The sequence below is a fragment of the Protopterus annectens genome, chromosome 1.part1 (assembly GCF_019279795.1).
Source record: "Protopterus annectens isolate FY-2018-M chromosome 1.part1, PAN1.0, whole genome shotgun sequence".
Lineage (NCBI taxonomy): Eukaryota > Metazoa > Chordata > Ceratodontiformes > Protopteridae > Protopterus > Protopterus annectens.
Genome location: NC_056726.1, coordinates 1,412,069,841 through 1,412,082,436, shown reverse-complemented (window position 1 = coordinate 1,412,082,436; position 12,596 = coordinate 1,412,069,841). Strand labels below are relative to the sequence as shown.

The window sequence follows — 12,596 nt, the reverse complement described above, 5'->3', positions numbered from 1 at the left end:
CTTAATTCAGAAATTCTCAGTTTTACCCAATATATTGGTCGTGTTACATCATAGCACTGGAATGCCTATATACCTTTGTCCACCAATATACAGCTACAGCTGGCATGCACATATTGGCATTGAACTTAATTCAAAACACCCATGTATAATGTTCTTATGTCATTATGGTACATTAACATAACAGTTAAATCAATGAATACAAAACTTGTAACAAATACTGCTTAATGCAAATAATAGTAACCCTGCATCCTCACCCAACAGCAACTCTGTCATTATGGTGAGTAAAGAAAGCAAAACTAACCAATACAAAAAGAGCAGCACCAAAGATATTTGAAGAGAAATACAGGCAAAGGAATCCAAATGTGGAAAACTTTAAAATACAAAAAATAAGAAGACAAAGAGGAAAAGGCGATTAGTAATGGAGAAATTAAAGAAATAGAAACTGAGGTTATGGAGTGCCAGCAAAGTGAAGGATTCAGTGTAGAAAATCAAAAGCAGAAAGCATCATAACAGGATAGAGCAATGGATGAACAAATTAAGGATAAACCAGTAGAACAGTAAGCAATTAGTCAGGTGCCATATCAAGATATTTTGGAGCCTTCCACAGGAAACCAGTATAAACATTCACTTGAAGCTAGACAGCAAGGAAAGGAACAGGAAAGTGTGGAAACTCTGATGCAGTCAATGTTGAAGCGTGATAGGCCAGTGAGTTCCCATATGACAGAGCAACAGATGGAACAGGATGAAATTGAAGAGAAGGTGCCACAGGAAGATGTTATAGAACCTTCTATAGAATGCCCACAGGAAGCTGAAAACAAGGGATGTGCCCTCAGTTTGGAAGACAATGAGCTAAGAGAAGAGTTGCTTAATTTAATAGACATGGATAGATATATCAACATCAATGAGAGAAATAGACTGCAGAAGGTCAATTAAACCCAAAAAGTCAGAAGTTTGATAGAACAAATAAATGTAGTAATTAGGATTGTTCATAGGGATCCATGTGATATAACAGAAGTAAACAGGATATATTACTGTGCTGCTAAATTAATAACTGCTAAAGTTCTACCAGAAGAACATGGGGTAGTGAGGGAAAGGAATGGGAGAAATTGAATACCATCATGGAAGTATCGAATAGAGAAAACTATAAAGTGATTAAGACAAGAAGTGTCCCTCTTAGAAGACCATAGAAGAGGGAATAGATCAACAAAAAATACTAAGAAAGATGGATGTGATTAAAGCAATGTATGATATTAGAACAGACCAGGATCTATCATGCACTATTGCAAATAATAAACTAAAAATGTCAGCACAGGCAAAAAAACTTTGAAGATACACAAATAAATATAAAGGAAAAGTACAAAATAAGTAATTTATTGATGACCCGAAAAAAGTTTTATAAAGAATTGGGAAATGAGGTAAAAGGAACTGAAAGACTGCCAAAAAAGAAATAATATATACATTTTGGAGAAGTATCTATGAAGATCCTGTGGAACATAACAAAGATAGTAATGGATAGAAGAAGGAAAAGAAAGAATAATAAGCTTAAAGTTACAGGGTTTGAAATGGGATGAAGTAACAGCCAGAGAGATTGAAACAAAGTTAAGGAAAGCCTCTAATTGGAAAACTCCAGGCCCAGATGCAGTACCTAACCTTTGGAGGTCTATATTATATCCCCGAATGCTTAAAAAAGCGAACGCTGATTGATCGAACTTATTTTCACGAAACTGTAAAATATCGAAAGCAGCAGAAACTCAAATTTTTTCCTAGGGAAAGAATTCAGTTGTCCGTTTCTGTTGCTTCGCTATTTTCAGTGTTATGGTGGAAAGTTACCAGTTGGAGTAAGTGTGCAATTGTGTGGATATGAGTGTTAGGGTGATTTAGGTGAGTTAGGGTTAGGGCTCGGGTTAGGTGTGTGTGCGATTGAGTGGACATGAGGGTTAGGGCGGATTTAAGTGAGTTAGGGTTAGGGAGCGGGTGAGGTGAGTGTGCGATAGTGATGGACCTTAGGGTTAGGGTTTGGGTTAAGGTAAGTGGGTAGTTAGTGATGTGTGCATAGTTTAGTGTAGGGTTAGGTATCAGATTTTAGGTGTATATGTGTGTGGATTTCTGTTTGTTTGGTGTGCTTGTGTTGTGTGTATGTGTTTTGGATCAGCGATTCTTTTCCCTGGGAAAAAAATCGCTGATCTGACAGTCCGAAATTGTAAGCTTTCGCTTAAATTAGGTCGATCAATCAGCGTTCACTTTTTTAAGCATTCGATGATATAATATAGACCCACCTTTGGTTAAAAGTACTACCATCTTTGCACGAAGATTTAGCCATGAGTAAAACTATTTATATGCGCACCCTAATCAGACACCAACCTGGCTAACAACAGGCAAAACAATGCTTCTTCTTAAGAGTGAACCAGCAAGGTACCCTAACAATTATAGACCAATAATTTGCCTTCTGATAACATATAAACTATACATGGGAATTGATTCTGACAGGGTTTATAATCATTTAGAAGAATATCAATTATGGCAGTAGAACAAAAGGGCAATAAAAGAAAGTCATATGGAACAAAGGATCAGTTGTTGTTAAAGTCATACTGGAGAAGTGTAAAAAGGGTAAGAATGTATGGCTGGCATGGATTGACAATAAAAAAGCATTAGATAGTATCCCACATTCATAGATAAAAGAGTGCTTAAAAATATATAAGATACACCCTACACTGATTGACTACATTACCTTGACCATGAAACAGTGGAAGACCATTTTGCAATTAAGTCATGATAAAGGACAAAGTATTATCTCAGGGATAAAAATTCAAAGGGGGATTTCCAGGGTGACTCTGTCAGCGTTGCTATCATGCCTTGCCATTAAACCATTAAGCTATTTACTTAACATCTTAGGCCATGGCTAAAGCAGGAAAACTGCAGCACCAGGAAAATATCTGTTTGGGACAAGAATGTGATATAAAAGAACTTGAGCAAGAGGGAGTATATAAATATTTGGGAAGTGATTAAGGATTAACAGTAAAACATGAACAAATGTGAATAAAACTTAGTATGGAATACTTTAGAAGACTTAAATTAATTCTGAAAACAGGCTTGAAAACTAAAAATAAAATCCAAGCTATGAACCAATTTGCTCTTCCTGTCCCAACTTACAGTTTTGGAGTGATTGACTGGCCGCAAAACATGTTGGATAGATTAGATAGGAAAACAAGAAGGATGCTTCATGCTCACCAAATGATTTATAAAAACCAGTGTATATCAAGATTATATATTCCCCATTTTGAAGGAGGGATGGGTCTCCTTGAAATTGATTACATGTGCAGATCTGCAATTGTGGGACTCCACACATATTTACTGACCTTATGAGACCCAAATATAGTGAATGTTTTGAAATATGAGGAGAATAAATCTAAGATGACTTCTCTGTTTAATTTAGCAGAATCGTATCGGCAGCAAGCAGGAATGGAAATCAAACCAGAAGTAGAAAAAAATCAGGCAGCAACTGAATGCACCAAAAAACAAAATAAAGGGACCAGATGAGAAGGCAAAAATGTGGAAAAAGCATAAATATATTTTCAAGTATAGAAAACTTCTGAAAGAACTTCATGCTGATCAGGAACAAATGCAGGAATGGTTAAGGAGAGGTGAATTGAAACCAAGAGATGAAAGGTTAATATTGGCAGCCAAAGATAGTGGGTTACATACAGACTGGTTGACAAAGTTCATTAAACATGTGGGAGAAACAGAAAAAATGTAGATTTTGTAAAACTGAAATGGAAGCAGTTGCATACTTTGTTGATGGTTGTGACATACTAATGGCAGAAGGACTGTATACTGAAAGGCATAGTAATGTGGCAGGATTGTTGCACTGGGGATTGTGCAAACATTATGATATTGAAGTGGCTGAATAACACTGGAAATATGAGCCACAAAGCATCACAGAAAATAATGAAGTTTATATCGCATGAGATCACACATTACCAACAGTTCAAAAGATAGATGCTAGAAAACTTGATATTGTGGTCCAAGAAAAGAAGACAAAAGTAGCATTGATCATTGAAATCTTTATACCAAGTGAAAACTGTGTCTTGTGTACAGAGAGACACAGTCAGAAAATATCAGGATATGCAGGCAGAAATGAGAGCAATGTGGAAGAAAGATAGCCAGATGGTTCCAATAGTAGTAGGAGCAACGGGTCTTATAAAAATTAATCTACAATTGTATTAAGATATGCTACCAATCCATGTAAGTCCATATGAACTGCAGAAGGAGTCATTACTGGGCACATTGTGGGTTCTGCAAAGAACACTTTTGGCTGACATCAAAGACTGAAACAATACTAATTTCATGAACTTTAAACATACTTTGACTTAGGAATGGGGTCCATTCCCGTCATAGTATTAGAAACCCAAAAGATTTAGAGAAATAAAAAAGGGAGGAAATTAAGTACTCTTCAGCACCCCCAAGATGCTGAAATAACAAAGAATGGGATAAGTGGTATGGGCTGTGAATGCATATCAGGAAATTATGTACACATTAACAAAAAACCTGCTAACGGGCATTAATTGGCTATTTAAAACCAGTACTCTAAAATGCAAGTTAGGTGTCATTTCTTTCTTTCTGTGATTCCATACCACTTTATTTTTCCATGTTAAAGGCATTGCAAAAGATTTTTTTAATGTAGTTTCACATGTTACATGATTCGAACTTGGCAGTGCCACAATATTTAGTGTTTGCTCCAAGTCACAAACAGAGATTATGTTGCAATAGTGGGTAATTTTTGATCCAAGTCACTAAGGCCTGCATTTGAGTGTAATAATTTGTCTTTCTAATCAAACAGTGCAGCTCAGGAATATCAAGTGCAGCAAAGTTCATACATAAAACAGTTTTCAGTACAAAATACACCTTTTTATATGTGTCTGAGGAACTTCACATTGCGCTGTTTTGGCTTTATCGTACTCTACTGGTCCATTGAATGTGTAGTAGCAAGCACCACCCAAACCCTGCCCAACACCCAACAGCAGGTTGACATCACACTGTAGTAATGAATAAACAATGGCGTATATTTCTCGGCCGCATGAATATTCATCCAGAAAAGGACCACATACCATTCTTGGGACAAGCACAGATCAAGTAAAGTATTGGAAATATACTTTTTTGTGATTAAACACGAGTGAATTCACTGAACAGACTGGCCAAATGCTGGTAAAAATCAGACTAATTGCTATGCCCCCTTGTGAAATCCAAGTCAATGCAGCTGGACATTTTAATGCACTGTACAAATATCCTTAAATAGGCAAATGTAAACTTTACACCTTGAGTAGGACAAGTTGAAATCAGGTTACTCGCTATCCTGTACTCATTCCCCCTGTTTAGCAAAAAAAAAAAAAAATATATATATATATATATATATATATATATATATGTATATATATATATATATATATATATATATATATATATATATATATATATATATATGTATATATATATATATATATATATATATATTATATATATATATATATATATATATTGAATAATTACAATTATGGCTTACAGCAGTTACTGCCACTGACACAGTACAATAAAACTCTGCAGTCAAAAGGCAAGAACCTGTAGAAATAAAATATTAGGATTAAACTAGTTCCATGGAGGGACTGAATCTGGGATGTTGGGTTTAATATGTTGTATTTTACAGCACTAATGAATTTAGAAGATATCAGTCTATGTCACTTAGCCCTTTATTGCAGCTGTAAGACTGAAAGTAAAACAGTAATCCTGCTAAACTTAGAAAATGGGCAGCTGGGTTTATTCATTTACGCAGATTGTAACAAGAATAAATAGTGAAACACAGTTGTTTCTTTGCTGCTTCACGATTTATTTTTAAGTAAACCACACATACACACATTATCACAGGAACTTCACTCCTTGGCATAGTAACAGATAAATCCTGTGTATTATAATGTTTGTCTGTCATCTTTATGGCAAGGTTATGATTACAGTTCAGCATGCTTCTCTGTCCGTACTTTCCGCTGTACTTCCTTAAGGAAAGGTAAACTTGTATGTAAATAACATTAAGATATGCATTCCCATAACTTTATAACACTATTTATTACACACATCTGAACTATGAACAGTGATGTACATATCTGACACTAGGACTTTTTGATGTTTTGGCCTTTGTTTGTTTAATAGTAGCACAGGGATTGTTCTACCATTTTTATGTAGCTGTTCTCCACAATAGAACAGTTTTTGAAACATTTTGGGCACCTTACCAGCTCTATCAGATGTGGGATTTTCTGCCAGGCAGGTATGGTATAATTGACAAATCTTTTCTTGTAGATGGAGTGGTGCAAACATAATGTCTGAAAGGAGTCTTCAGTGCCTTCCTCTCATTTAGACGTTCTTTGTTAGGTCAGTACTGCCGTGGCCTAAGCTATGCAGGATGGTCTGCCAAGGATCGAACCCACCTCAGCCGGAATACAAAAAGCTTTTAAGGGCACTCCAGGTGAACTGCAGCTGCAGCCAATGTCAGAATGTAAAAAATAAAGTGCAGTTATAGTGCCAGGCTTTAGAATTGTCTTGCCACCCAAGTGTACACTGTGTTTCAGTGCTTCTGAACGCCATCAATTCACTTTCTTGCCTGGGCAAATAAGTAACCCTTTGGGGATTACATTGCAATTTTCCAATGATCAAACATACTACAAAAAATAGTACAATGCCCTAAGACAAAGAGAAATGTGTTACAAGTTAAATTACCAGCCTGCATCACTTAATTGCTGAAACTCAGGAGCTCCACAGTCTCAGGAACACTCAACTCACATGTATGCAAGATGTCACAGGGTAATTTGCATGGCATGCCAATCATTCATCATTTGCATACCACATCACAGGCATTAGGCTTGTCAGTCACTCTGGTCATGCCCATTCCTGCATGAAACTGCCAGTGGGCCAGTACAGTACAACAAAACCTATGAAGGCTCAAATTCTCTAACACAATTTTAATAAAATAAGAAATTGTTTCCTGACCCTTAATGATTGTGTTCATCAAACAAACCCTAAAATAAGGCATTTAAAATACTCAGTGAATAAAAAAAGAAGAAGAAAACAAATTAAACAGAAATCACAAAAACATATTGTTGCAATATGTTACATGGAGAAAGAAGACCGTTTTCCTTCCTTGCAACTTCTGGCTTTGTTTCAAAATACCCCACTGGTCATTTTCCGCAGAAATTGGTGTTGCCAGAGTGATTGACATGCCTACTGTCTGTGATGTGGCATGTAAATAATGGATGATTGATGTGCCATGCAGATTTGTCTGTGACATCATGAATACTCATTGTCTAATTGTAGTTTACCATTTTTGTCAAAAATAGAGGGGGTGCGGCAGGTACAGCCCCCCACATAGGGGTGCAGGGGGGTTTGCCCCCATACAAACGTGATTTTGTTGTTTAAGCTAATCTGTTATCCTCCTGAAAAAAATATGGAAATGCCTGGTTTCTGCTACGATTCTGAAAGGTTGTATGTTAGACTATCAACAGTTAATTCTGTGTATGTGATATTCTATGTAGAACTTTTACAGTCATATTGTTTAGGAAATATATTAACTGAATCCCTTAACCAGCTCAAGACTCTCATCCTCCCTTTGATAAGAAAGGATGTAAGTTCACGTTATCTGTGGGGTTTAACAGTTAGGATGCTTTACTTTAAGCTAGGATGCTTTACTTCTAAAACCTCAACTCACCACTGCCTTTCCCTACAATCTCTGAACTGGCTAGAACTCTTTAACCACCTAGACTACCTCCAACTAACTACAGCTCATAAATTAATATTCTACCCTGAAAAATGCCCAGCCTTAACAAATATCCTTCCTCCATACATCCCAAATAGATCTCTGAGATCCAAACACCAAAACTTAGTTTCCATTCACAAACCAAAACGTCCTGCTGGCCAACTACTTCTCTCCTTCTCACTAGGTAAGAAATAGAACTCTCTTCCTCCTTCTCACAGGACTGCACCCAACTCACAATCCTTCAAGACCCAACTATTCCTATATCTATCATCCAAATGGAACTGCTCCTGCTTCCACCCTACATAAATTCTAGTGAATACCCCACTGACTGTTCTACATCGCTTGCATTTCTCTACTATTCTCCTAAAATAGACTTAGCGATCTTTCTCTGACTATGGAAGTTCTTCCTCAATACTACATATTGTAAATACTGTATATATCTGTACCACCAATGTAAAAAAAAAAAAAAAAAATTCCTATTGCTACAGACATTAGTATCATGTTGTTTTGAATTTGGAACTCCTGTAAAAGGTGTTCTCTATTACCTATTAGCTGCATTGTTTGATTTACATCTTATGCATTTGCATTACTGATTGTATGAATTTTATTCTTGTATTTTTCTTTAACATTTTGTAACCTTTAATGTATTTGTATTGCTTACAGAGCTTTTCTCCCCAGGCCTCCACTGAAAACGGGCACTTTTAGGCCCAGTGGACTTCCCCGGTAATCAAACTGAAAATAAAATAAAAATAAATAAAATACTGTATGTTTGCATAAATATGAAGTCAAATGAACATTAAATTGCTCGATACAGCAGATTAGTGGAGACTTTCTCCAAAAAAAATACAGAAACTATGTGATGCAAACATTGTACAGATTTAGTGCATGTTTGTGGTGCTACAGGTCACTCTTTGGTCTTAGGATAATTAGAATATGTTTGTGGTTAGGCTTTGAGGATACTGCTAAAGTTCATTGTGTGATTTGTAGACCTGTTGTGTTTCTGTAGTGCATATTTGAATCTGTCTATCCATCCATAAAATACTGTAATACACATTGTGATAACCTTTTCTGTTATTTGTGATTGTTAGCATGTCAGTGAAATGGAATTAAAATTATCATTGTTTAATATTAACTGGACTTTGTGATAGTGAAGCAGATGTAAATTGTCTACCAAACCAAGTGAAGCTTTGGTGGATTTAACCCAACCCGTTAATAAAAATTCAAAGAACTAGCTTAACAGAACAAATTAATAAACATATGCTCTGTAATCGTTTCTCGGCCTTTTGGCTAAGATCAAGTGTAGTAAAAATATGCACTGTAAAGCTGGCGAACTGATGGCTGGGTTTCGTAAGTAAATAACTGCAGTCCATTCATTTACATTTTAAACTGTAAAGTTTGTAAAGTTTATAATACATTTTATATGCTTAACTTCTATACATCTTAACTCTGGAAAGTTTCCATAATTTCCCCTTTTTGACTCTACTTTCATAGTCTAGAACTACACCCTTCCAAAGTTCTTTGTTCTGACCTATCTGATCGTGTATTAAGAAATGCTGCTGTAAAACTGAGTTTGCTGATGTATCCAGTCCTGTGTTTTTTTTTTTTTTTTGCAGAACTCACATGTAACTATTCATGTGGATGAACGAAACATCAACATGTTTATTCAATGATACAGAAAAAAAAATCATCATGTGCTGGGTCTTGAGTGAGGTTTGGGTGGCCCTTGCTAGTGTGCATACAGAGGGGTAGTATTGTAAAACAAAGCCCAACTGCTATCCAGGAGGACTTTTGAAAAGGTACAATCACAAAATAAAACCCTTGCAAAGCACATTACAAAGTCAAAACATGTTCTTGCATTATAAAGTTTCCACTCTGGGTTTCTGACATCACATTGTGGGTGGTTACAAACTTTAAAGAACACTGACATCAGTCTGGGGGTGGAAAAAAAAAATTCATGAACAGTAGCTATGATGTAATGGAAAGAATGACAAAAAGTACTGTTTCCTAATCACAAGGTGAGCTGATTAAGTCTGGAGCTTCTGCTGTATGTTACTAGCAGGAGAATCTTCAGAAAAACAGTCAGAATCGAGACAGTAACATCTACTGTCTTTTGTTTTTTTAATAACAGCACCAGTAGATAGGGACAAAAAAAATGTTGTGGATTAGGCTATGAGTTCCAAAAGCCATTGTTCTTCTTTTATTTTCTGTGTTCCTCGTGAAAAGAGCAGTGTTACAGTGTTCATGATTCACTGCATTACCTCATTTAAAATAAAAAAACAGTTGCAGATTCCTGTTTAGCTCTGCACACTATACATGTCATACTTCATGTCTCATGACTTACTGGAATCTCCACATAGTGGTCACATGTTCTTAAATAACTACATTTGCTTCACCTTAGTACAGATTTAGCTGTATTTCACATATTTTACTGTACCCTTACTAGATGATAAATGCAAGTTTCATTCATTTGCATGTCGAGTGCGAGTAGAACTCACTCATGGAAAAGGTTAATAAGGGACTTGCAGGACTTGTTTTCCACAAACCTATGTTGGTTCATAGCTTACATTTTATATTTTATTTTATTTTTATTTTTTTTATTTTATTTTTTTTTTCAGTGAAAAACAATGTTTCCCTTCCATACCCTCTACCTGGCTTTCTCTGTTACTTACATCATGTTTGAAGTCTATAGTTTTCTTATACCCTCTGTGTGGACCTTTGCCGATGCCAAATGACTGGCTGGGGAATGCAGTCAGGATACCTGTAAATGCACTCACTGACTGCTTTAAGTTCTCTGAAGGTGTACCACCATAACTATGTAATGTAATTTAGATTAGTCCAGTGACCCTGCCTTAAACGTCTTTCTTTTCACCTATTTATCTAAAGGTTCCTTCCATCTCTGTCCTTATCTTCTTGTTACTTTCTTATACACCATTCTTCTGTGTCCATTTGTCTCTCTGTAGCTATTTTTCCCTTTTTCCCGTCATCATAAATATCCAGTTATCCTTTTCATGCACTGTCTCTTTAGCTTTCCTGTTGAACTGCATTAGTATGTTTTCTAATGTTTGGGTGATTTTCCCTAAATGTTGTTTCTCCATCTACCTGTATACTCCTTTTTCTTTATCCAAAGTTTGTTTGGCCCCTAGGCTGGTCTCCAGTCTTCATTTCTATTTTAGAAGTTCCCAAAAGGTTGCTATCATTTCTTGCTTTTATGTTTTGTTTCTTCTGGCTTCTTTTATACTGGTAAGCAGTATAATTGGCATGATTACTGTGGGAACAATTTTAATTCTAGGTTATGTACTATCTTCAACTTACCAAATATGATGCCCAGTATTTTACTTCTCAAGTGTTACCTAATTTCTGGTTTCTGGCCTGCCATCTGCTATCCCCAAGGATCCTCTTGTGATGTAGAGAACACTAAGTGGAGTGGGTGCTCATGAGATCAAGGTGGCCTACAGTAGCACCATCCTCAACTTTCTCTTCTACCTTTCCACATCCACCATAAGTGACTTACTTGCTTATTTTAAGTTTTCCTCTTATCCCCTATCACACCTGTAACAGTTTTTCTTTATAACTTCTCAAACTCACCTTCACCCCCCCATCTCTTCCCCCTCTGCCCTCGGGCATCTCTTCTACACCCCCCCATCTCTTCCCCCTCTGCCCTCGGGCATCTATTCTACAACTCCTATCTCCCCTATTTCTACTCTACTCTCCACTCTGTTCTCTACATTTCTTATTTTAGTCACAGTTGATACATTTTTGTGGTCTCTTTTCACTCCTCCATCAGACGTTCTTGTACAAAATTCTCACAGTTCAAATTATTTCCCACCTTTCTTAGCCAGTTTAGTCCAGTTTTCAGGTTAGTGCTGAATTCAGGGCTGTGTTACAAGTTTCTGTGTTTGTCCATACCTTAGTTGGATAGAAGGAAGTTTCTCTGTTCACTGTGAGAGAGGGTGCTTTGAGCAGCCTATCTGTCCCTGGAGGAGTGGTTTCAGCCCAGTAATTAGTAGTTTATTAGCCATTTTGGGCTAATTTTCATCTCTTTCATTTCCCTGCTATAAAATCCACATTTGTGTGGTTTAGCACGCCGGGCAGCACCGGTTAGCTAGGGTATAACTATTCCCAGCTCCACAAAGTCTACTCTTCAATTTTTCCCTTGGAACTAGACAAACTTTCAACTTAAGCACTCAAATAATTCACTTCTCATCCCTCCACTTGCCCAAAACTCATAGCAAGCACTAATAAACCTTAGCACTAGACCCCCCTATAGTGTAGAGAAAGACAAGGCTCTCTATTCGACCTTACCAGTCAATCAGTAAAACAGTTCACTGTACCTATCCCGGCATGTCCAAAGGGCAGTTTCAGGTGTACTCTCCAGTCCAACTGGTGAATCTGGGCTTTTTGAGGCAATGTTACAATTGCCTCATGTACACAGACAACCCTCTCCTCCTTCCACCAAACAGTAATACATGTGAGAGATGCAATTATACAGCCAAACTGTAGACTAAGCTCTCTCAACCCAAGACTGGACTAGGCAGTCAAGACAAGAAGGGAATTACTTGCATCACACCACCAGTCTCACATAGACCTAGGAAACCAGCACTGGCAAAAAACACACAAATACACAAAAACATACTCGGAGGCTCTAAATAAAAATCTACAAAAGCAACAGAGACCTCCAAAGCAGACATCCAAGCAACGTCCACCCCCAACACAAACCATGAAACACATACTTCACAAAACCAATGTACCACACACAAAATCTGTTAGTGTGTGGTGCAGGATCGCATAACACAAGCACTCCCCG

At 36.9% G+C, this 12,596-nt stretch overlaps 1 pseudogene; it reads left to right on the top strand.

Moving 5' to 3' along the window:
• The first annotated feature begins 9,059 nt into the window (after positions 1-9,059).
• Positions 9,060-9,225, top strand: LOC122817190 (annotated as a pseudogene).
• Positions 9,226-12,596: the final 3,371 nt, after the last annotated feature.